The sequence below is a fragment of the Taudactylus pleione genome, unplaced genomic scaffold (assembly GCF_031769625.1).
Source record: "Taudactylus pleione unplaced genomic scaffold, aTauple2 ptg000174l, whole genome shotgun sequence".
In the NCBI taxonomy this organism is placed as follows: Eukaryota; Metazoa; Chordata; class Amphibia; order Anura; family Myobatrachidae; genus Taudactylus; species Taudactylus pleione.
The window spans coordinates 8,085,643-8,107,319 of NW_028284576.1; the positions used below are offsets into that span (position 1 = coordinate 8,085,643).

The window sequence follows — 21,677 nt, forward strand, 5'->3', positions numbered from 1 at the left end:
AAGAAAGGAAGATAGCTGACTCTCTGTTATCAATTTCCATTGTCTGTTTTGACATCTCACTGTTGCTCAAGTATTAGAAATGATGCGCTGAACTGAAAGTGCATCATTTCTTTGAAAGGTTTGTTTTTTTGGCAAAAATATTCCAAGGACCTCACTTTCCCAGCCAGGGAATCGAACCCAGGCCGCGGCGGTGAGAGCGCCGAATCCTAGCCAGTAGACCACCAGGGAGGGATGGTTTAATTTGACACTCCATGTCAAAAAAAATACTTTTGTACAAGAGCACAAGTCTTTTAGTAGCTAACTGAAAAATATTCACTAAGAAAGGAAGATAGCTGACTCTTTGTTATCAATTTCCATTGTCTGTTTTGACAACTCACTGTTGCTCAAGTATTAGAAATGATGCGCTGAACTGAAAGTGCATCATTTCTTTGAAAGGTTGGTGTTTTTGGCAAAAATATTCCGAGGACCTCACTTTCCCTGACCAGGAATCGAACCCAGGCTGCAGCGGTGAGAGCACCGAATCCTAGCCACTAGACCACCTGGGAGGGATGGTTTAGTTTGACACTCCATGAAAGAAAAGGAAGTTTCCTGAATGAAGTCCAAAGCAATGGAATGTGAGGGAGTGGGCTACTAGGAATCAGTTTTAGAAGGAAGGAGAGTAAAAATGGTTGTGCATAGCAGTCTTAAATTACACCACACAGCAGCTTTACCTGATGGATGTATAGTACTGGCACGAAAAAATTATTTTGAGGAGCTAGACGTTGAGAGTCCCTGGCTCCATGATAAATTGTTCTGGTGCTAAAGAAAGAAGACATTAATGACTCAGATATCAAATATGGTCTAATTGGTTCTGATGAAAAAAATACTTTTGTACAAGAGCACAAGTCTTTTAGTAGCTAACTGAAAAATATTCACTAAGAAAGGAAGATAGCTGACTCTTTGTTATCAATTTCCATTGTCTGTTTTGACAACTCACTGTTGCTCAACTATTAGAAATGATGCGCTGAACTGAAAGTGCATCATTTCTTTGAAAGGTTGGTGTTTTTGGCAAAAATATTCCAAGGACCTCACTTTCCCTGACCGGGAATCGACCCCGGGCCGCGGCGGTGAGAGCGCCGAATCCTAGCCACTAGACCACCAGGGAGGGATGGTTTTGTTTGACACTCCATGAAAGAAAAGGAAGTTTCCTGAATGAAGTCCAAAGCAATGGAATGTGAGGGAGTGGGCTACTAGGAATCAGTTTTAGAAGGAAGGAGAGTAAAAATGGTTGTGCATAGCAGTCTTAAATTACACCACACAGCAGCTTTACCTGATGGATGTATAGTACTGGCACGAAAAAATTATTTTGAGGAGCTAGACGTTGAGAGTCCCTGGCTCCATGATAAATTGTTCTGGTGCTAAAGAAAGAAGACATTAATGACTCAGATATCAAATATGGTCTAATTGGTTCTGATGAAAAAAATACTTTTGTACAAGAGCACAAGTCTTTTAGTAGCTAACTGAAAAATATTCACTAAGAAAGGAAGATAGCTGACTCTTTGTTATCAATTTCCATTGTCTGTTTTGACAACTCACTGTTGCTCAAGTATTAGAAATGATGCGCTGAACTGAAAGTGCATCATTTCTTTGAAAGGTTGGTGTTTTTGGCAAAAATATTCCGAGGACCTCACTTTCCCTGACCGGGAATCGAACCCGGGCCGCGGCGGTGAGAGCGCCGAATCCTAGCCACTAGACCACCAGGGAGGGATGGTTTAGTTTGACACTCCATGAAAGAAAAGGAAGTTTCCTGAATGAAGTCCAAAGCAATGGAATGTGAGGGAGTGGGCTACTAGGAATCAGATTTAGAATGAAGGAGAGTAAAAATGGTTGTGCATAGCAGTCTTAAATTACACCACACAGCAGCTTTACCTGATGGATGTATAGTACTGGCACGAAAAAATTATTTTGAGGAGCTAGATGTTGAGAGTCCCTGGCTCCATGATAAATTGTTCTGGTGCTAAAGAAAGAAGACATTAATGACTCAGATATCAAATATGGTCTAATTGGTTCTGATGAAAAAAATACTTTTGTACAAGAGCACAAGTCTTTTAGTAGCTAACTGAAAAATATTCACTAAGAAAGGAAGATAGCTGACTCTTTGTTATCAATTTCCATTGTCTGTTTTGACAACTCACTGTTGCTCAAGTATTAGAAATGATGCGCTGAACTGAAAGTGCATCATTTCTTTGAAAGGTTGGTGTTTTTGGCAAAAATATTCCGAGGACCTCACTTTCCCTGACTGGGAATCGAAACCGGGCCGCGGCGGTGAGAGCGCCGAATCCTAGCCACTAGACCACCAGGGAGGGATGGTTTAGTTTGACACTCCATGAAAGAAAAGGAAGTTTCCTGAATGAAGTCCAAAGCAAAGGAATGTGAGAGAGTGGGCTACTAGGAATCAGTTTTAGAAGGAAGGAGAGTAAAAATGGTTGTGCATAGCAGTCTTAAATTACACCACACAGCAGCTTTACCTGATGGATGTATAGTACTGGCACGAAAAAATTATTTTGAGGAGCTAGACGTTGAGAGTCCCTGGCTCCATGATAAATTGTTCTGGTGCTAAAGAAAGAAGACATTAATGACTCAGATATCAATTATGGTCTAATTGGTTCTGATGAAAAAAATACTTTTGTACAAGAGCACAAGTCTTTTAGTAGCTAACTGAAAAATATTCACTAAGAAAGGAAGATAGCTGACTCTTTGTTATCAATTTCCATTGTCTGTTTTGACAACTCACTGTTGCTCAAGTATTAGAAATGATGCGCTGAACTGAAAGTGCATCATTTCTTTGAAAGGTTGGTGTTTTTGGCAAAAACATTCCGAGGACCTCACTTTCCCTGACCGGGAATCGAACCCGGGCCGCGGCGGTGAGAGCGCCGAATCCTAGCCACTAGACCACCAGGGAGGGATGGTTTAGTTTGACACTCCATGAAAGAAAAGGAAGTTTCCTGAATGAAGTCCAAAGCAATGGAATGTGAGGGAGTGGGCTACTAGGAATCAGTTTTAGAAGGAAGGAGAGTAAAAATGGTTATGCACAGCAGTCTTAAATTACACCACACAGCAGCTTTACCTGATGGATGTATAGTACTGGCACGAAAAAATTATTTTGAGGAGCTAGACGTTGAGAGTACCTGGCTCCATGATAAATTATTCTGGTGCTAAAGAAAGAAGACATTAATGATTCAGATATCAAATAAGGTCTAATTGGTTCTGATGAAAAAAATACTTTTGTACAAGAGCACAAGTCTTTTAGTAGCTAACTGAAAAATATTCACTAAGAAAGGAAGATAGCTGACTCTTTGTTATCAATTTCCATTGTCTGTTTTGACAACTCACTGTTGCTCAAGTATTAGAAATAATGCGCTGAACTGAAAGTGCATCATTTCTTTGAAAGGTTGGTGTTTTTGGCAAAAGTATTCCAAGGACCTCACTTTCCCTGACCGGGAATCGAACCCGAGCCGCGGCGGTGAGAGCGCCGAATCCTAGCCAGTAGACCACCAGGGAGGGATGGTTTAGTTTGACACTCCATGTCAAAAAAAATACTTTTGTACAAGAGCACAAGTCTTTTAGTAGCTAACTGAAAAATATTCACTAAGAAAGGAAGATAGCTGACTCTTTGTTTTCAATTTCCATTGCCTGTTTTGACATCTCACTGTTGCTCAATTATTAGAAATGATGCGCTGAACTGAAAGTGCATCATTTCTTTGAAAGGTTGGTGTTTTTGGCAAAAATATTCAGAGGACCTCACTTTCACTGACCGGGAATCGAACCCGGGCCGCGGCGGTGAGAGCGCCGAATCCTAGCCTCTAGACCAACAGGGAGGGATGGTTTAGTTTGACACTCCATGAAAGAAAAGGAAGTTTCCTGAATGAAGTCCAAAGCAATGGAATGTGAGGGAGTGGGCTACTAGGAATCAGTTTTAGAAGGAAGGAGAGTAAAAATGGTTGTGCATAGCAGTCTTAAATTACACCACACAGCAGCTTTACCTGATGGATGTATAGTACTGGCACGAAAAAATTATTTTGAGGAGCTAGACGTTGAGAGTCCCTGGCTCCATGATAAATTGTTCTGGTGCTAAAGAAAGAAGACATTAATGACTCAGATATCAAATATGGTCTAATTGGTTCTGATGAAAAAAATACTTTTGTACAAGAGCACAAGTCTTTTAGTAGCTAACTGAAAAATATTCACTAAGAAAGGAAGATAGCTGACTCTTTGTTATCAATTTCCATTGTCTGTTTTGACAACTCACTGTTGCTCAAGTATTAGAAATGATGCGCTGAACTGAAAGTGCATCATTTCTTTGAAAGGTTGGTGTTTTTGGCAAAAATATTCAGAGGACCTCACTTTCCCTGACCGGGAATCGAACCCGGGCCGCGGCGGTGAGAGCGCCAAATCCTAGCCACTAGACCACCAGGGAGGGACGGTTTAGTTTGACACTCCATGAAAGAAAAGGAAGTTTCCTGAATGAAGTCCAAAGCAATGGAATGTGAGGGAGTCGGCTACTAGGAATCAGTTTTAGAAGGAAGGAGAGTAAAAATGGTTGTGCATAGCAGTCTTAAATTACACCACACAGCAGCTTTACCTGATGGATGTATAGTACTGGCACGAAAAAATTATTTTGAGGAGCTAGACGTTGAGAGTCCCTGGCTCCATGATAAATTGTTCTGGTGCTAAAGAAAGAAGACATTAATGACTCAGATATCAAATATGGTCTAATTGGTTCTGATGAAAAAAATACTTTTGTACAAGAGCACAAGTCTTTTAGTAGCTAACTGAAAAATATTCACTAAGAAAGGAAGATAGCTGACTCTTTGTTATCAATTTCCATTGTCTGTTTTGACAACTCACTGTTGCTCAAGTATTAGAAATGATGCGCTGAACTGAAAGTGCATCATTTCTTTGAAAGGTTGGTGTTTTTGGCAAAAATATTCAGAGGACCTCACTTTCCCTGACCGGGAATCGAACCCGGGCTGCGGCGGTGAGAGCGCCAAATCCTAGCCACTAGACCACCAGGGAGGGACGGTTTAGTTTGACACTCCATGAAAGAAAAGGAAGTTTCCTGAATGAAGTCCAAAGCAATGGAATGTGAGGGAGTGGGCTACTAGGAATCAGTTTTAGAAGGAAGGAGAGTAAAAATGGTTGTGCATAGCAGTCTTAAATTACACCACACAGCAGCTTTACCTGATGGATGTATAGTACTGGTACGAAAAAATTATTTTGAGGAGCTAGACGTTGAGAGTCCCTGGCTCCATGATAAATTGTTCTGGTGCTAAAGAAAGAAGACATTAATGACTCTGATATCAAATATGGTCTAATTGGTTCTGATGAAAAAAATACTTTTGTACAAGAGCACAAGTCTTTTAGTAGCTAACTGAAAAATATTCACTAAGAAAGGAAGATAGCTGACTCTTTGTTATCAATTTCCATTGTCTGTTTTGACAACTCACTGTTGCTCAAGTATTAGAAATGATGCGCTGAACTGAAAGTGCATCATTTCTTTGAAAGGTTGGTGTTTTTGGCAAAAATATTCCGAGGACCTCACTTTCCCTGACCAGGAATCGAATCCAGGCTGCAGCGGTGAGAGCACCGAATCCTAGCCACTAGACCACCTGGGAGGGATGGTTTAGTTTGACACTCCATGAAAGAAAAGGAAGTTTCCTGAATGAAGTCCAAAGCAATGGAATGTGAGGGAGTGGGCTACTAGGAATCAGTTTTAGAAGGAAGGAGAGTAAAAATGGTTGTGCATAGCAGTCTTAAATTACACCACACAGCAGCTTTACCTGATGGATGTATAGTACTGGCACGAAAAAATTATTTTGAGGAGCTAGACGTTGAGAGTCCCTGGCTCCATGATAAATTGTTCTGGTGCTAAAGAAAGAAGACATTAATGACTCAGATATCAAATATGGTCTAATTGGTTCTGATGAAAAAAATACTTTTGTACAAGAGCACAAGTCTTTTAGTAGCTAACTGAAAAATATTCACTAAGAAAGGAAGATAGCTGACTCTTTGTTATCAATTTCCATTGTCTGTTTTGACAACTCACTGTTGCTCAAGTATTAGAAATGATGCGCTGAACTGAAAGTGCATCATTTCTTTGAAAGGTTGGTGTTTTTGGCAAAAATATTCAGAGGACCTCACTTTCCCTGACCGGGAATCGAACCCGGGCCGCGGCGGTGAGAGCGCCAAATCCTAGCCACTAGACCACCAGGGAGGGACGGTTTAGTTTGACACTCCATGAAAGAAAAGGAAGTTTCCTGAATGAAGTCCAAAGCAATGGAATGTGAGGGAGTCGGCTACTAGGAATCAGTTTTAGAAGGAAGGAGAGTAAAAATGGTTGTGCATAGCAGTCTTAAATTACACCACACAGCAGCTTTACCTGATGGATGTATAGTACTGGCACGAAAAAATTATTTTGAGGAGCTAGACGTTGAGAGTCCCTGGCTCCATGATAAATTGTTCTGGTGCTAAAGAAAGAAGACATTAATGACTCAGATATCAAATATGGTCTAATTGGTTCTGATGAAAAAAATACTTTTGTACAAGAGCACAAGTCTTTTAGTAGCTAACTGAAAAATATTCACTAAGAAAGGAAGATAGCTGACTCTTTGTTATCAATTTCCATTGTCTGTTTTGACAACTCACTGTTGCTCAAGTATTAGAAATGATGCGCTGAACTGAAAGTGCATCATTTCTTTGAAAGGTTGGTGTTTTTGGCAAAAATATTCAGAGGACCTCACTTTCCCTGACCGGGAATCGAACCCGGGCTGCGGCGGTGAGAGCGCCAAATCCTAGCCACTAGACCACCAGGGAGGGACGGTTTAGTTTGACACTCCATGAAAGAAAAGGAAGTTTCCTGAATGAAGTCCAAAGCAATGGAATGTGAGGGAGTGGGCTACTAGGAATCAGTTTTAGAAGGAAGGAGAGTAAAAATGGTTGTGCATAGCAGTCTTAAATTACACCACACAGCAGCTTTACCTGATGGATGTATAGTACTGGTACGAAAAAATTATTTTGAGGAGCTAGACGTTGAGAGTCCCTGGCTCCATGATAAATTGTTCTGGTGCTAAAGAAAGAAGACATTAATGACTCTGATATCAAATATGGTCTAATTGGTTCTGATGAAAAAAATACTTTTGTACAAGAGCACAAGTCTTTTAGTAGCTAACTGAAAAATATTCACTAAGAAAGGAAGATAGCTGACTCTTTGTTATCAATTTCCATTGTCTGTTTTGACAACTCACTGTTGCTCAAGTATTAGAAATGATGCGCTGAACTGAAAGTGCATCATTTCTTTGAAAGGTTGGTGTTTTTGGCAAAAATATTCCGAGGACCTCACTTTCCCTGACCAGGAATCGAATCCAGGCTGCAGCGGTGAGAGCACCGAATCCTAGCCACTAGACCACCTGGGAGGGATGGTTTAGTTTGACACTCCATGAAAGAAAAGGAAGTTTCCTGAATGAAGTCCAAAGCAATGGAATGTGAGGGAGTGGGCTACTAGGAATCAGTTTTAGAAGGAAGGAGAGTAAAAATGGTTGTGCATAGCAGTCTTAAATTACACCACACAGCAGCTTTACCTGATGGATGTATAGTACTGGCACGAAAAAATTATTTTGAGGAGCTAGACGTTGAGAGTCCCTGGCTCCATGATAAATTGTTCTGGTGCTAAAGAAAGAAGACATTAATGATTCAGATATCAAATATGGTCTAATTGGTTCTGATGAAAAAAATACTTTTGTACAAGAGCACAAGTCTTTTAGTAGCTAACTGAAAAATATTCACTAAGAAAGGAAGATAGCTGACTCTTTGTTATCAATTTCCATTGTCTGTTTTGACAACTCACTGTTGCTCAAGTATTAGAAATGATGCGCTGAACTGAAAGTGCATCATTTCTTTGAAAGGTTGGTGTTTTTAGCAAAAATATTCCAAGGACCTCACTTTCCCTGACCGGGAATCGAACCCGGGCCGCGGCGGTGAGAGCGCTGAATCCTAGCCAGTAGACCACCAGGGAGGGATGGTTTAGTTTGACACTCCATGTCAAAAAAAATACTTTTGTACAAGAGCACAAGTCTTTTAGTAGCTAACTGAAAAATATTCACTAAGAAAGGAAGATAGCTGACTCTTTATTATCAATTTCCATTGTCTGTTTTGACATCTCACTGTTGCTCAAGTATTAGAAATGATGCGCTGAACTGAAAGTGCATAATTTCTTTGAAAGGTTGGTGTTTTTGGCAAAAACATTCCGAGGACCTCACTTTCACTGACCGGGAATCGAACCCGGGCCGCGGCGAGAGCGCCGAATCCTAGCCTCTAGACCACCAGGGAGGGATGGTTTAGTTTGACACTCCATGAAAGAAAAGGAAGTTTCCTGAATGAAGTCCAAAGCAATGGAATGTGAGGGAGTGGGCTACTAGGAATCAGTTTTAGAAGGAAGGAGAGTAAAAATGGTTGTGCATAGCAGTCTTAAATTACACCACACAGCAGCTTTACCTGATGGATGTATAGTACTGGCACGAAAAAATTATTTTGAGGAGCTAGACGTTGAGAGTCCCTGGCTCCATGATAAATTGTTCTGGTGCTAAAGAAAGAAGACATTAATGACTCAGATATCAAATATGGTCTAATTGGTTCTGATGAAAAAAATACTTTTGTACAAGAGCACAAGTCTTTTAGTAGCTAACTGAAAAATATTCACTAAGAAAGGAAGATAGCTGACTCTTTGTTTTCAATTTCCATTGTCTGTTTTGACAACTCACTGTTGCTCAAGTATTAGAAATGATGCGCTGAACTGAAAGTGCATCATTTCTTTGAAAGGTTGGTGTTTTTGGCAAAAATATTCAGAGGACCTCAGTTTCCCTGACCGGGAATCGAACCCGGGCCGTGGCGGTGAGAGCGCCGAATCCTAGCCACTAGACCACCAGGGAGGGATGGTTTAGTTTGACACTCCATGAAAGAAAAGGAAGTTTCCTGAATGAAGTCCAAAGCAATGGAATGTGAGGGAGTGGGCTACTAGGAATCAGTTTTAGAATGAAGGAGAGTAAAAATGGTTGTGCATAGCAGTCTTAAATTACACCACACAGCAGCTTTACCTGATGGATGTATAGTACTGGCACAAAAAAATTATTTTGAGGAGCTAGACGTTGAGAGTCCCTGGCTCCATGATAAATTGTTCTGGTGCTAAAGAAAGAAGACATTAATGATTCAGATATCAAATATGGTCTAATTGGTTCTGATGAAAAAAATACTTTTGTACAAGAGCACAAGTCTTTTAGTAGCTAACTGAAAAATATTCACTAAGAAAGGAAGATAGCTGACTCTCTGTTATCAATTTCCATTGTCTGTTTTGACATCTCACTGTTGCTCAAGTATTAGAAATGATGCGCTGAACTGAAAGTGCATCATTTCTTTGAAAGTTTGGTTTTTTTGGCAAAAATATTCCAAGGACCTCACTTTCCCAGCCCGGGAATCGAACCCAGGCCGCGGCGGTGAGAGCGCCGAATCCTAGCCAGTAGACCACCAGGGAGGGATGGTTTAGTTTGACACTCCATGTCAAAAAAAATACTTTTGTACAAGAGCACAAGTCTTTTAGTAGCTAACTGAAAAATATTCACTAAGAAAGGAAGAAAGCTGACTCTTTGTTATCAATTTCCATTGTCTGTTTTGACAACTCACTGTTGCTCAAGTATTAGAAATGATGCGCTGAACTGAAAGTGCATCATTTCTTTGAAAGGTTGGTGTTTTTGGCAAAAATATTCCGAGGACCTCACTTTCCCTGACCAGGAATCGAATCCAGGCTGCAGCGGTGAGAGCACCGAATCCTAGCCACTAGACCACCTGGGAGGGATGGTTTAGTTTGACACTCCATGAAAGAAAAGGAAGTTTCCTGAATGAAGTCCAAAGCAATGGAATGTGAGGGAGTGGGCTACTAGGAATCAGTTTTAGAAGGAAGGAGAGTAAAAATGGTTGTGCATAGCAGTCTTAAATTACACCACACAGCAGCTTTACCTGATGGATGTATAGTACTGGCACGAAAAAATTATTTTGAGGAGCTAGACGTTGAGAGTCCCTGGCTCCATGATAAATTGTTCTGGTGCTAAAGAAAGAAGACATTAATGACTCAGATATCAAATATGGTCTAATTGGTTCTGATGAAAAAAATACTTTTGTACAAGAGCACAAGTCTTTTAGTAGCTAACTGAAAAATATTCACTAAGAAAGGAAGATAGCTGACTCTTTGTTATCAATTTCCATTGTCTGTTTTGACAACTCACTGTTGCTCAAGTATTAGAAATGATGCGCTGAACTGAAAGTGCATCATTTCTTTGAAAGGTTGGTGTTTTTAGCAAAAATATTCCAAGGACCTCACTTTCCCTGACCGGGAATCGATCCCGGGCCACGGTGGTGAGAGCGCTGAATCCTAGCCAGTAGACCACCAGGGAGGGATGGTTTAGTTTGACACTCCATGTCAAAAAAAATACTTTTGTACAAGAGCACAAGTCTTTTAGTAGCTAACTGAAAAATATTCACTAAGAAAGGAAGATAGCTGACTCTTTGTTATCAATTTCCATTGTCTGTTTTGACATCTCACTGTTGCTCAAGTATTAGAAATGATGCGCTGAACTGAAAGTGCATCATTTCTTTGAAAGGTTGGTGTTTTTGGCAAAAACATTCCGAGGACCTCACTTTCCCTGACCGGGAATCGACCCCGGGCCGCGGCGGTGAGAGCGCCGAATCCTAGCCACTAGACCACCAGGGAGGGATGGTTTTGTTTGACACTCCATGAAAGAAAAGGAAGTTTCCTGAATGAAGTCCAAAGCAATGGAATGTGAGGGAGTGGGCTACTAGGAATCAGTTTTAGAAGGAAGGAGAGTAAAAATGGTTGTGCATAGCAGTCTTAAATTACACCACACAGCAGCTTTACCTGATGGATGTATAGTACTGGCACGAAAAAATTATTTTGAGGAGCTAGACGTTGAGAGTCCCTGGCTCCATGATAAATTGTTCTGGTGCTAAAGAAAGAAGACATTAATGACTCAGATATCAAATATGGTCTAATTGGTTCTGATGAAAAAAATACTTTTGTACAAGAGCACAAGTCTTTTAGTAGCTAACTGAAAAATATTCACTAAGAAAGGAAGATAGCTGACTCTTTGTTATCAATTTCCATTGTCTGTTTTGACAACTCACTGTTGCTCAAGTATTAGAAATGATGCGCTGAACTGAAAGTGCATCATTTCTTTGAAAGGTTGGTGTTTTTGGCAAAAATATTCCGAGGACCTCACTTTCCCTGACCGGGAATCGAACCCGGGCCGCGGTGGTGAGAGCGCCGAATCCTAGCCACTAGACCACCAGGGAGGGATGGTTTAGTTTGACACTCCATGAAAGAAAAGGAAGTTTCCTGAATGAAGTCCAAAGCAATGGAATGTGAGGGAGTGGGCTACTAGGAATCAGTTTTAGAATGAAGGAGAGTAAAAATGGTTGTGCATAGCAGTCTTAAATTACACCACACAGCAGCTTTACCTGATGGATGTATAGTACTGGCACGAAAAAATTATTTTGAGGAGCTAGACGTTGAGAGTCCCTGGCTCTATGATAAATTGTTCTGGTGCTAAAGAAAGAAGACATTAATGACTCAGATATCAAATATGGTCTAATTGGTTCTGATGAAAAAAATACTTTTGTACAAGAGCACAAGTCTTTTAGTAGCTAACTGAAAAATATTCACTAAGAAAGGAAGATAGCTGACTCTTTGTTATCAATTTCCATTGTCTGTTTTGACAACTCACTGTTGCTCAAGTATTAGAAATGATGCGCTGAACTGAAAGTGCATCATTTCTTTGAAAGGTTGGTGTTTTTGGCAAAAATATTCCGAGGACCTCACTTTCCCTGACCGGGAATCGAACCCGGGCAGCGGCGGTGAGAGTGCCGAATCCTAGCCACTAGACCACCAGGGAGGGATGGTTTAGTTTGACACTCCATGAAAGAAAAGGAAGTTTTCTGAATGAAGTCCAAAGCAATGGAATGTGATGGAGTGGGCTACTAGGAATCAGTTTTAGAAGGAAGGAGAGTAAAAATGGTTGTGCATAGCAGTCTTAAATTACACCACACAGCAGCTTTACCTGATGGATGTATAGTACTGGCACGAAAAAATAATTTTGAGGAGCTAGACGTTGAGAGTCCCTGGCTCCATGATAAATTGTTCTGGTGCTAAAGAAAGAAGACATTAATGACTCAGATATCAAATATGGTCTAATTGGTTCTGATGAAAAAAATACTTTTGTACAAGAGCACAAGTCTTTTAGTAGCTAACTGAAAAATATTCACTAAGAAAGGAAGATAGCTGACTCTTTGTTATCAATTTCCATTGTCTGTTTTGACAACTCACTGTTGCTCAAGTATTAGAAATGATGCGCTGAACTGAAAGTGCATCATTTCTTTGAAAGGTTGGTGTTTTTAGCAAAAATATTCCAAGGACCTCACTTTCCCTGACCGGGAATCGAACCCGGGCCGCGGCGGTGAGAGCGCTGAATCCTAGCCAGTAGACCACCAGGGAGGGATGGTTTAGTTTGACACTCCATGTCCAAAAAAATACTTTTGTACAAGAGCACAAGTCTTTTAGTAGCTAACTGAAAAATATTCACTAAGAAAGGAAGATAGCTGACTCTTTGTTATCAATTTCCATTGTCTGTTTTGACATCTCACTGTTGCTCAAGTATTAGAAATGATGTGCTGAACTGAAAGTGCATCATTTCTTTGAAAGGTTGGTGTTTTTGGCAAAAATATTCCGAGGACCTCACTTTCCCTGAACGGGAATCCATGAAAGAAAAGGAAGTTTCCTGAATGAAGTCCAAAGCAATGGAATGTGAGGTAGTGGGCTACTAGGAATCAGTTTTAGAAGGAAGGAGAGTAAAAATGGTTGTGCATAGCAGTCTTAAATTACACCACACAGCAGCTTTACCTGATGGATGTATAGTACTGGCACGAAAAAATTATTTTGAGGAGCTAGACGTTGAGAGTCCCTGGCTCCATGATAAATTGTTCTGGTGCTAAAGAAAGAAGACATTAATGACTCAGATATCAAATATGGTCTAATTGGTTCTGATGAAAAAAATACTTTTGTACAAGAGCACAAGTCTTTTAGTAGCTAACTGAAAAATATTCACTAAGAAAGGAAGATAGCTGACTCTTTGTTATCAATTTCCATTGTCTGTTTTGACAACTCACTGTTGCTCAAGTATTAGAAATGATGCGCTGAACTGAAAGTGCATCATTTCTTTGAAAGGTTGGTGTTTTTGGCAAAAACATTCTGAGGACCTCACTTTCCCTGACCGGGAATCGACCCCGGGCCGCGGCGGTGAGAGCGCCGAATCCTAGCCACTAGACCACCAGGGAGGGATGGTTTTGTTTGACACTCCATGAAAGAAAAGGAAGTTTCCTGAATGAAGTCCAAAGCAATGGAATGTGAGGGAGTGGGCTACTAGGAATCAGTTTTAGAAGGAAGGAGAGTAAAAATGGTTGTGCATAGCAGTCTTAAATTACACCACACAGCAGCTTTACCTGATGGATGTATAGTACTGGCACGAAAAAATTATTTTGAGGAGCTAGACGTTGAGAGTCCCTGGCTCCATGATAAATTGTTCTGGTGCTAAAGAAAGAAGACATTAATGATTCAGATATCAAATATGGTCTAATTGGTTCTGATGAAAAAAATACTTTTGTACAAGAGCACAAGTCTTTTAGTAGCTAACTGAAAAATATTCACTAAGAAAGGAAGATAGCTGACTCTTTGTTATCAATTTCCATTGTCTGTTTTGACAACTCACTGTTGCTCAAGTATTAGAAATGATGCGCTGAACTGAAAGTGCATCATTTCTTTGAAAGGTTGGTGTTTTTGGCAAAAATATTCCGAGGACCTCACTTTCCCTGACCGGGAATCGAACCCGGGCAGCGGCGGTGAGAGTGCCGAATCCTAGCCACTAGACCACCAGGGAGGGATGGTTTAGTTTGACACTCCATGAAAGAAAAGGAAGTTTTCTGAATGAAGTCCAAAGCAATGGAATGTGATGGAGTGGGCTACTAGGAATCAGTTTTAGAAGGAAGGAGAGTAAAAATGGTTGTGCATAGCAGTCTTAAATTACACCACACAGCAGCTTTACCTGATGGATGTATAGTACTGGCACGAAAAAATAATTTTGAGGAGCTAGACGTTGAGAGTCCCTGGCTCCATGATAAATTGTTCTGGTGCTAAAGAAAGAAGACATTAATGACTCAGATATCAAATATGGTCTAATTGGTTCTGATGAAAAAAATACTTTTGTACAAGAGCACAAGTCTTTTAGTAGCTAACTGAAAAATATTCACTAAGAAAGGAAGATAGCTGACTCTTTGTTATCAATTTCCATTGTCTGTTTTGACAACTCACTGTTGCTCAAGTATTAGAAATGATGCGCTGAACTGAAAGTGCATCATTTCTTTGAAAGGTTGGTGTTTTTAGCAAAAATATTCCAAGGACCTCACTTTCCCTGACCGGGAATCGAACCCGGGCCGCGGCGGTGAGAGCGCTGAATCCTAGCCAGTAGACCACCAGGGAGGGATGGTTTAGTTTGACACTCCATGTCAAAAAAAATACTTTTGTACAAGAGCACAAGTCTTTTAGTAGCTAACTGAAAAATATTCACTAAGAAAGGAAGATAGCTGACTCTTTGTTATCAATTTCCATTGTCTGTTTTGACATCTCACTGTTGCTCAAGTATTAGAAATGATGTGCTGAACTGAAAGTGCATCATTTCTTTGAAAGGTTGGTGTTTTTGGCAAAAATATTCCGAGGACCTCACTTTCCCTGAACGGGAATCCATGAAAGAAAAGGAAGTTTCCTGAATGAAGTCCAAAGCAATGGAATGTGAGGGAGTGGGCTACTAGGAATCAGTTTTAGAAGGAAGGAGAGTAAAAATGGTTGTGCATAGCAGTCTTAAATTACACCACACAGCAGCTTTACCTGATGGATGTATAGTACTGGCACGAAAAAATTATTTTGAGGAGCTAGACGTTGAGAGTCCCTGGCTCCATGATAAATTGTTCTGGTGCTAAAGAAAGAAGACATTAATGACTCAGATATCAAATATGGTCTAATTGGTTCTGATGAAAAAAATACTTTTGTACAAGAGCACAAGTCTTTTAGTAGCTAACTGAAAAATATTCACTAAGAAAGGAAGATAGCTGACTCTTTGTTATCAATTTCCATTGTCTGTTTTGACAACTCACTGTTGCTCAAGTATTAGAAATGATGCGCTGAACTGAAAGTGCATCATTTCTTTGAAAGGTTGGTGTTTTTGGCAAAAACATTCTGAGGACCTCACTTTCCCTGACCGGGAATCGACCCCGGGCCGCGGCGGTGAGAGCGCCGAATCCTAGCCACTAGACCACCAGGGAGGGATGGTTTTGTTTGACACTCCATGAAAGAAAAGGAAGTTTCCTGAATGAAGTCCAAAGCAATGGAATGTGAGGGAGTGGGCTACTAGGAATCAGTTTTAGAAGGAAGGAGAGTAAAAATGGTTGTGCATAGCAGTCTTAAATTACACCACACAGCAGCTTTACCTGATGGATGTATAGTACTGGCACGAAAAAATTATTTTGAGGAGCTAGACGTTGAGAGTCCCTGGCTCCATGATAAATTGTTCTGGTGCTAAAGAAAGAAGACATTAATGATTCAGATATCAAATATGGTCTAATTGGTTCTGATGAAAAAAATACTTTTGTACAAGAGCACAAGTCTTTTAGTAGCTAACTGAAAAATATTCACTAAGAAAGGAAGATAGCTGACTCTTTGTTATCAATTTCCATTGTCTGTTTTGACATCTCACTGTTGCTCAAGTATTAGAAATGATGCGCTGAACTGAAAGTGCATCATTTCTTTGAAAGGTTGGTGTTTTTGGCAAAAACATTCCGAGGACCTCACTTTCCCTGACCGGGAATCGACCCCTGGCCGCGGCGGTGAGAGCGCCGAATCCTAGCCACTAGACCACCAGGGAGGGATGGTTTTGTTTGACACTCCATGAAAGAAAAGGAAGTTTCCTGAATGAAGTCCAAAGCAATGGAATGTGAGGGAGTGGGCTACTAGGAATCAGTTTTAGAAGGAAGGAGAGTAAAAATGGTTGTGCATAGCAGTCTTAAATTACACCACACAGCAGCTTTACCTGATGGATGTATAGTACTGGCACGAAAAAATTATTTTGAGGAGCTAGACGTTGAGAGTCCCTGGCTCCATGATAAATTGTTCTGGTGCTAAAGAAAGAAGACATTAATGACTCAGATATCAAATATGGTCTAATTGGTTCTGATGAAAAAAATACTTTTGTACAAGAGCACAAGTCTTTTAGTAGCTAACTGGAAAATATTCACTAAGAAAGGAAGATAGCTGACTCTTTGTTATCAATTTCCATTGTCTGTTTTGACAACTCACTGTTGCTCAAGTATTAGAAATGATGCGCTGAACTGAAAGTGCATCATTTCTTTGAAAGGTTGGTGTTTTTGGCAAAAATATTCCGAGGACCTCACTTTCCCTGACCGGGAATCGAACCCGGGCCGCGGTGGTGAGAGCGCCGAATCCTAGCCACTAGACCACCAGGGAGGGATGGTTTAGTTTGACACTCCATGAAAGAAAAGGAAGTTTCCTGAATGAAGTCCAAAGCAATGGAATGTGAGGGAGTGGGCTACTAGGAATCAGTTTTAGAATGAAGGAGAGTAAAAATGGTTGTGCATAGCAGTCTTAAATTACACCACACAGCAGCTTTACCTGATGGATGTATAGTACTGGCACGAAAAAATTATTTTGAGGAGCTAGACGTTGAGAGTCCCTGGCTCTATGATAAATTGTTCTGGTGCTAAAGAAAGAAGACATTAATGACTCAGATATCAAATATGGTCTAATTGGTTCTGATGAAAAAAATACTTTTGTACAAGAGCACAAGTCTTTTAGTAGCTAACTGAAAAATATTCACTAAGAAAGGAAGATAGCTGACTCTTTGTTATCAATTTCCATTGTCTGTTTTGACAACTCACTGTTGCTCAAGTATTAGAAATGATGCGCTGAACTGAAAGTGCATCATTTCTTTGAAAGGTTGGTGTTTTTGGCAAAAATATTCCGAGGACCTCACTTTCCCTGACCGGGAATCGAACCCGGGCAGCGGCGGTGAGAGCGCCGAATCCTAGCCAGTAGACCACCAGGGAGGGATGGTTTAGTTTGACACTCCATGTCAAAAAAAATACTTTTGTACAAGAGCACAAGTCTTTTAGTAGCTAACTGAAAAATATTCACTAAGAAAGGAAGAAAGCTGACTCTTTGTTATCAATTTCCATTGTCTGTTTTGACAACTCACTGTTGCTCAAGTATTAGAAATGATGTGCTGAACTGAAAGTGCATCATTTCTTTGAAAGGTTGGTGTTTTTGGCAAAAATATTCCGAGGACCTCACTTTCCCTGACCAGGAATTGAATCCAGGCTGCAGCGGTGAGAGCACCGAATCCTAGCCACTAGACCACCTGGGAGGGATGGTTTAGTTTGACACTCCATGAAAGAAAAGGAAGTTTCCTGAATGAAGTCCAAAGCAATGGAATGTGAGGGAGTGGGCTACTAGGAATCAGTTTTAGAAGGAAGGAGAGTAAAAATGGTTGTGCATAGCAGTCTTAAATTACACCACACAGCAGCTTTACCTGATGGATGTATAGTACTGGCACGAAAAAATTATTTTGAGGAGCTAGACGTTGAGAGTCCCTGGCTCCATGATAAATTGTTCTGGTGCTAAAGAAAGAAGACATTAATGACTCAGATATCAAATATGGTCTAATTGGTTCTGATGAAAAAAATACTTTTGTACAAGAGCACAAGTCTTTTAGTAGCTAACTGAAAAATATTCACTAAGAAAGGAAGATAGCTGACTCTTTGTTATCAATTTCCATTGTCTGTTTTGACAACTCACTGTTGCTCAAGTATTAGAAATGATGCGCTGAACTGAAAGTGCATCATTTCTTTGAAAGGTTGGTGTTTTTAGCAAAAATATTCCAAGGACCTCACTTTCCCTGACCGGGAATCGATCCCGGGCCACGGTGGTGAGAGCGCTGAATCCTAGCCAGTAGACCACCAGGGAGGGATGGTTTAGTTTGACACTCCATGTCAAAAAAAATACTTTTGTACAAGAGCACAAGTCTTTTAGTAGCTAACTGAAAAATATTCACTAAGAAAGGAAGATAGCTGACTCTTTGTTATCAATTTCCATTGTCTGTTTTGACATCTCACTGTTGCTCAAGTATTAGAAATGATGCGCTGAACTGAAAGTGCATCATTTCTTTGAAAGGTTGGTGTTTTTGGCAAAAACATTCCTGACCGGGAATCGACCCCGGGCCGCGGCGGTGAGAGCGCCGAATCCTAGCCACTAGACCACCAGGGAGGGATGGTTTTGTTTGACACTCCATGAAAGAAAAGGAAGTTTCCTGAATGAAGTCCAAAGCAATGGAATGTGAGGGAGTGGGCTACTAGGAATCAGTTTTAGAAGGAAGGAGAGTAAAAATGGTTGTGCATAGCAGTCTTAAATTACACCACACAGCAGCTTTACCTGATGGATGTATAGTACTGGCACGAAAAAATTATTTTGAGGAGCTAGACGTTGAGAGTCACTGGCTCCATGATAAATTGTTCTGGTGCTAAAGAAAGAAGACATTAATGACTCAGATATCAAATATGGTCTAATTGGTTCTGATGAAAAAAATACTTTTGTACAAGAGCACAAGTCTTTTAGTAGCTAACTGAAAAATATTCACTAAGAAAGGAAGATAGCTGACTCTTTGTTATCAATTTCCATTGTCTGTTTTGACAACTCACTGTTGCTCAAGTATTAGAAATGATGCGCTGAACTGAAAGTGCATCATTTCTTTGAAAGGTTGGTGTTTTTGGCAAAAATATTCCGAGGACCTCACTTTCCCTGACCGGGAATCGAACCCGGGCCGCGGTGGTGAGAGCGCCGAATCCTAGCCACTAGACCACCAGGGAGGGATGGTTTAGTTTGACACTCCATGAAAGAAAAGGAAGTTTCCTGAATGAAGTCCAAAGCAATGGAATGTGAGGGAGTGGGCTACTAGGAATCAGTTTTAGAATGAAGGAGAGTAAAAATGGTTGTGCATAGCAGTCTTAAATTACACCACACAGCAGCTTTACCTGATGGATGTATAGTACTGGCACGAAAAAATTATTTTGAGGAGCTAGACGTTGAGAGTCCCTGGCTCTATGATAAATTGTTCTGGTGCTAAAGAAAGAAGACATTAATGACTCAGATATCAAATATGGTCTAATTGGTTCTGATGAAAAAAATACTTTTGTACAAGAGCACAAGTCTTTTAGTAGCTAACTGAAAAATATTCACTAAGAAAGGAAGATAGCTGACTCTTTGTTATCAATTTCCATTGTCTGTTTTGACAACTCACTGTTGCTCAAGTATTAGAAATGATGCGCTGAACTGAAAGTGCATCATTTCTTTGAAAGGTTGGTGTTTTTGGCAAAAATATTCCGAGGACCTCACTTTCCCTGACCGGGAATCGAACCCGGGCAGCGGCGGTGAGAGTGCCGAATCCTAGCCACTAGACCACCAGGGAGGGATGGTTTAGTTTGACACTCCATGAAAGAAAAGGAAGTTTTCTGAATGAAGTCCAAAGCAATGGAATGTGATGGAGTGGGCTACTAGGAATCAGTTTTAGAAGGAAGGAGAGTAAAAATGGTTGTGCATAGCAGTCTTAAATTACACCACACAGCAGCTTTACCTGATGGATGTATAGTACTGGCACGAAAAAATAATTTTGAGGAGCTAGACGTTGAGAGTCCCTGGCTCCATGATAAATTGTTCTGGTGCTAAAGAAAGAAGACATTAATGACTCAGATATCAAATATGGTCTAATTGGTTCTGATGAAAAAAATACTTTTGTACAAGAGCACAAGTCTTTTAGTAGCTAACTGAAAAATATTCACTAAGAAAGGAAGATAGCTGACTCTTTGTTATCAATTTCCATTGTCTGTTTTGACAACTCACTGTTGCTCAAGTATTAGAAATGATGCGCTGAACTGAAAGTGCATCATTTCTTTGAAAGGTTGGTGTTTTTAGCAAAAATATTCCAAGGACCTCACTTTCCCTGACCGGGAATCGAACCCGGGCCGCGGCGGTGAGAGCGCTGAATCCTAGCCAGTAGACCACCAGGGAGGGATGGTTTAGTTTGACACTCCATGTCAAAAAAAATACTTTTGTACAAGAGCACAAGTCTTTTAGTAGCTAACTGAAAAATATTCACTAAGAAAGGAAGATAGCTGACTCTTTGTTATCAATTTCCATTGTCTGTTTTGACATCTCACTGTTGCTCAAGTATTAGAAATGATGTGCTGAACTGAAAGTGCATCATTTCTTTGAAAGGTTGGTGTTTTTGGCAAAAATATTCCGAGGACCTCACTTTCCCTGAACGGGAATCCATGAAAGAAAAGGAAGTTTCCTGAATGAAGTCCAAAGCAATGGAATGTGAGGGAGTGGGCTACTAGGAATCAGTTTTAGAAGGAAGGAGAGTAAAAATGGTTGTGCATAGCAGTCTTAAATTACACCACACAGCAGCTTTACCTGATGGATGTATAGTACTGGCACGAAAAAATTATTTTGAGGAGCTAGACGTTGAGAGTCCCTGGCTCCATGATAAATTGTTCTGGTGCTAAAGAAAGAAGACATTAATGACTCAGATATCAAATATGGTCTAATTGGTTCTGATGAAAAAAATACTTTTGTACAAGAGCACAAGTCTTTTAGTAGCTAACTGAAAAATATTCACTAAGAAAGGAAGATAGCTGACTCTTTGTTATCAATTTCCATTGTCTGTTTTGACAACTCACTGTTGCTCAAGTATTAGAAATGATGCGCTGAACTGAAAGTGCATCATTTCTTTGAAAGGTTGGTGTTTTTGGCAAAAACATTCTGAGGACCTCACTTTCCCTGACCGGGAATCGACCCCGGGCCGCGGCGGTGAGAGCGCCGAATCCTAGCCACTAGACCACCAGGGAGGGATGGTTTTGTTTGACACTCCATGAAAGAAAAGGAAGTTTCCTGAATGAAGTCCAAAGCAATGGAATGTGAGGGAGTGGGCTACTAGGAATCAGTTTTAGAAGGAAGGAGAGTAAAAATGGTTGTGCATAGCAGTCTTAAATTACACCACACAGCAGCTTTACCTGATGGATGTATAGTACTGGCACGAAAAAATTATTTTGAGGAGCTAGACGTTGAGAGTCCCTGGCTCCATGATAAATTGTTCTGGTGCTAAAGAAAGAAGACATTAATGATTCAGATATCAAATATGGTCTAATTGGTTCTGATGAAAAAAATACTTTTGTACAAGAGCACAAGTCTTTTAGTAGCTAACTGAAAAATATTCACTAAGAAAGGAAGATAGCTGACTCTTTGTTATCAATTTCCATTGTCTGTTTTGACATCTCACTGTTGCTCAAGTATTAGAAATGATGCGCTGAACTGAAAGTGCATCATTTCTTTGAAAGGTTGGTGTTTTTGGCAAAAACATTCCGAGGACCTCACTTTCCCTGACCGGGAATCGACCCCTGGCCGCGGC

The 21,677-nt window shown here is 40.4% G+C and overlaps 10 non-coding genes across 10 annotated transcripts; all 10 read right to left on the reverse strand.

Annotated features, from left to right (window-relative positions):
• Positions 1 to 1,671: 1,671 nt before the first annotated feature.
• TRNAE-CUC (transfer RNA glutamic acid (anticodon CUC)) lies at positions 1,672 to 1,743 on the reverse strand. The gene has a single exon. It is a non-coding gene; the product is annotated as a tRNA-Glu (tRNA).
• Positions 1,744 to 2,869: 1,126 nt separating this feature from the next.
• TRNAE-CUC (transfer RNA glutamic acid (anticodon CUC)) lies at positions 2,870 to 2,941 on the reverse strand. Its single transcript has one exon. It is a non-coding gene; the product is annotated as a tRNA-Glu (tRNA).
• Positions 2,942 to 4,384: 1,443 nt separating this feature from the next.
• TRNAE-CUC (transfer RNA glutamic acid (anticodon CUC)) lies at positions 4,385 to 4,456 on the reverse strand. The gene has a single exon. It is a non-coding gene; the product is annotated as a tRNA-Glu (tRNA).
• Positions 4,457 to 4,983: 527 nt separating this feature from the next.
• TRNAE-CUC (transfer RNA glutamic acid (anticodon CUC)) lies at positions 4,984 to 5,055 on the reverse strand. The gene has a single exon. It is a non-coding gene; the product is annotated as a tRNA-Glu (tRNA).
• Positions 5,056 to 6,181: 1,126 nt separating this feature from the next.
• On the reverse strand, positions 6,182 to 6,253 carry TRNAE-CUC (transfer RNA glutamic acid (anticodon CUC)). Its single transcript has one exon. It is a non-coding gene; the product is annotated as a tRNA-Glu (tRNA).
• A 527-nt stretch (positions 6,254 to 6,780) lies between these two features.
• Positions 6,781 to 6,852, reverse strand: TRNAE-CUC (transfer RNA glutamic acid (anticodon CUC)). Its single transcript has one exon. It is a non-coding gene; the product is annotated as a tRNA-Glu (tRNA).
• A 2,039-nt stretch (positions 6,853 to 8,891) lies between these two features.
• TRNAE-CUC (transfer RNA glutamic acid (anticodon CUC)) lies at positions 8,892 to 8,963 on the reverse strand. Its single transcript has one exon. It is a non-coding gene; the product is annotated as a tRNA-Glu (tRNA).
• Positions 8,964 to 11,322: 2,359 nt separating this feature from the next.
• On the reverse strand, positions 11,323 to 11,394 carry TRNAE-CUC (transfer RNA glutamic acid (anticodon CUC)). The gene has a single exon. It is a non-coding gene; the product is annotated as a tRNA-Glu (tRNA).
• Positions 11,395 to 16,594: 5,200 nt separating this feature from the next.
• TRNAE-CUC (transfer RNA glutamic acid (anticodon CUC)) lies at positions 16,595 to 16,666 on the reverse strand. Its single transcript has one exon. It is a non-coding gene; the product is annotated as a tRNA-Glu (tRNA).
• A 2,342-nt stretch (positions 16,667 to 19,008) lies between these two features.
• On the reverse strand, positions 19,009 to 19,080 carry TRNAE-CUC (transfer RNA glutamic acid (anticodon CUC)). The gene has a single exon. It is a non-coding gene; the product is annotated as a tRNA-Glu (tRNA).
• Between the last annotated feature and the right edge of the window lie 2,597 nt (positions 19,081 to 21,677).